The 3,414-nt window shown below is 37.6% G+C and overlaps 1 long non-coding RNA gene across 1 annotated transcript; it reads left to right on the top strand.

The window, feature by feature from the left end:
* The first annotated feature begins 1,877 nt into the window (after nucleotides 1–1,877).
* LOC309703453 lies at nucleotides 1,878–2,653 on the top strand. Its single transcript, XR_014275906.1, has 3 exons — nucleotides 1,878–1,959; nucleotides 2,114–2,458; nucleotides 2,540–2,653. It is a non-coding gene; the product is annotated as an uncharacterized lncRNA (long non-coding RNA).
* Nucleotides 2,654–3,414: the final 761 nt, after the last annotated feature.

Here is a 3,414-nt window from a genome sequence, read left to right as displayed (position 1 = left end):
ACAGCACTAAAAAAAAACCTTGGGCCATTTTTATTTCCTTTTATAAGTGATAAATAGTAAGATGGCTTTGCTTTGCTGAGGGCTTTTTTAATAGCTAACAAACAGCTTTTCCTGGCCAATTAAATTTTTAAATGAGTGTAAACCTCAACAGTTTTTGTGTTAAATGCTTTAAGTTGTGTGTGTAAGAGTGATACCAGAGAGTCAAGCCCTGTTATGGGCATCACTGAGACAGCCAGTGGGTTACAAAGAAAAGTGTCATTACTGCTCTAATTACAGAAGACCAGAGAAAACTCGTCCAATATTATTTTTGCAAAGTTACACACCAGCTCAACATTAATTTTAGTGACCTCCAATTACAGCAAACAGATGTCATTGTTGCCAATGTAAATACAATTTTACTAAATCTACACTTACTCTTAGCCAGTAGTTTCAAATACTCTTTACTGCCACCTGCTGGACTGAGGTTGAAAGCAAGTGCAGACAGCTACATGTATTTTCAGTCTGATTATGTAAATAATTCCACTGTGTTGGAGAAGAACAAAAGAAATGTTCATTGTTAAAGCAAAGGTCAGTGCTACATAGCTAGCTTAAACAAACTACCACATGTAAATCTTACATATTGTTGACTTGGACATTTGCAGTGTCGGGGCAGAAAAGTTCAGGTAGCATTAATTTGTGGTATAACAGTAAAGTTGACCAAGTATTTTTCAGTGTCGGGCAAAGCATTCCTACCGTTTAAATGAGCTACGACTGACAGCCATAATTGCTGTGGAGAAGCAGGGATTCATACGATGTGGCCTGTAAGGTAGGGTCAGGAGAAGTGTATTCAAGTGTTGGTGCTATACTCTTTGCCCTTCTGACAGCTGTAAATAAACACCTATCACATCTAGCACAGCAACTGTCTGGCATTCTGGCTAAATTAAAATCAAAGGATGGCTGGAGGGCAAATAACAACAGTACTGTTTCCCTCTAGGTGGGTGTGTCCTGGTAGCTCTGAAGTTTAGCTTATCACAACATGTGTCAAGTTCTTTCTTAGCTAAGAATGATATCTTACGTTAAAATGAGGAACAATAAAGAATGGGCAAGGATTTCAGTCTCTAGATGTGCAAAGCTGGTAGAGACATACCCTAAAAGACTGGCATCTGTCATTGCAGCAAAAGGTGGTTCTACAACACTTTTCAGTTATTTATTTGTAAAAAATGTTTGGAATCATGTATGATTTTCGTTCCACTTCTCACGTGTGCACCACTTTGTATTGGTCTTTCACGTGGAATCCCAATGAAATTAATTCATGTTTGTGGCTGTAATGTGACAAAATGAGGAAAAGTTCAAGGGGGCTGAATACTTTTGCAAGCCACTGTAAGACTTGCATAAACTAACATCACTACCCTCAAGGTTGAACTTATACTGGTATCATTCCATTGCTATCAATTAATTATCACTTTTATAGAGGTTGTTAATTTGCTTGTGTTATTTGTGTGCATGTACGCCAGCCTGCAATTTATGAAGCAACTGGCTTTCTTATTGCATGACTGTTTCTAAAATACTAACCTGAATATAAACTTTTAACTGCAGGAGCTATCCAGCTAGCTAGATAGAGAGATGCTGGTTTAGTCAAAGCTTAATCACATAGACTATTATCATGTCCTGCAGTTATAAAAATCAAAGACAAAGTTAATGTGCCAGTGTCAGGAAAGGTTTACAAAAGCATTACTGAGACTGTCTAACAAACAAACCTAACAAACAAGCGATGATATCCTGATTTTAGTTGCTGCGCTTTTCTACAAGCACCCGTGCAGTTGGTCTGCAGTCAGTGCAGTCAGTTTAAATATATAAGAACAGCCCACCTCTTTGTCTAGAGATCACTTTTGCAGGAGCACCATTCAGTTAGTGCCACTGCAGTGGCCGTGTGCACAATGGTGAACTTCAACTTGCTATCATTTCTACTCTATACTCTCAGTAAGTACACCTATCTATTTTTTTATCAGTAGTTAGTTGCAATTTGTTGTTGCCATTAAATTACGTTTACAAAAGTTTATTGACAACATAAATTTTAGGTGTTGTTTCGTTCTTTGGAAAATTGTCTTTTATGAATACTTGTTGATTGTTTCAGGCTGGATATCTGTTTCACTCGCACAGTTTTACACTGTGGCGGTTGAGCCTGGACAAGAAATCACACTGCAGTGCTCCAACTTTAGCAGTTTTGCAACCCACATATTCTGGTTCAGACTGGCCGACAGACTCAATGCCAGTTGTATCTCTTTTATGCCCACTGCTAATAGTCGTGCTACCTTCTGTGATGGATTTCAAGATACTAAATTTAAGATGACATCCAACACCTCTGTGCTATTTCTCAAAATTAAACAAGTGGATTCATCTGACTCTGGGTTATATTTCTGTGGAGAGTTGAACATGGGAAGGCCAAAGGTTTATACTGCAACATATTTGAAGGTTCAAGGTAAGATTTTTCTTTTGCTTTGATTTTTGAGTAATTGTCACAAAGGCAGAATATCCTATATGTACTATTTCTTTTTTTCAGTTGACGTTCTTTTAGAAGATGGGTTAACCAATCTATCAACTGTGATCCTCGGCAGTTTAACTGTTTTCCTTTTACTGGTCATCATTGGTCTGGTTGTTAGCATCAGGAAACTTCATACAGGTATTTATGTGTTTGAATTTAAACTGAAATTGCAAAGTTTTTGAGTAAAGAACTGATAGATGTACTGTTTCTGTCATTTAGCTCATGACGAGATGCAGAATTTGCAACACAGTGAGGTAATCTATTTTAACCTTGGATTCCAGTTGATTTACTGATATATTGTCTGATTCAGTTATTTAAACTGTTAGCTTACTGCCTGTGACCTGGTGGATGTCAACAGGTTAACATTTAATGCTTTGAGATGAGTGACTTTAAACATTTTCCATTACAGAATGCAGAGTCTGATGCCATGAACTATGCAGCACTGAGTTTCCATACCAGAACAAAAATGAGAAGGCCTGCACCACAGAGGGAGCTGGAGCCAAATGTTTTGTACGCTGCTACGAGATAGACTCACAAAATAACAGGAACACCAGCACAAAGTGAAAGCTATCATATTTATCTGCTTGTGGAGTTCTGTACAGTTGGTGTATGTAAATCTTTACAACCACCTTTAACAAAAAAACACTTTTTCTAATAAAGATTAATACAAAAATGTGCAGTAACTGCTAATACCTTCTCACTTTCTAGCTATCTTTCCGTCTCCCAACGCAGCTGCTTTGACTTTATCTGAGAGCAAACCATTGTGATTGGTAGGTAGGTAATGGAGGAGGAGTTAGTGAAGACTGATAAATAATGAAGACTATTTTTTGTATTGAGAGTTAGTGAGGCTCTGCTTTAGTTTAATAGTGAGAGGGGCATAAAGGTGTTTAAAA

Source organism: Aulonocara stuartgranti (genome assembly GCF_965226115.1).
Source record: "Aulonocara stuartgranti genome assembly, chromosome: 3".
Taxonomy (NCBI): Eukaryota; Metazoa; Chordata; class Actinopteri; order Cichliformes; family Cichlidae; genus Aulonocara; species Aulonocara stuartgranti.
This window is presented reverse-complemented; position numbering and strand designations above follow the sequence as displayed.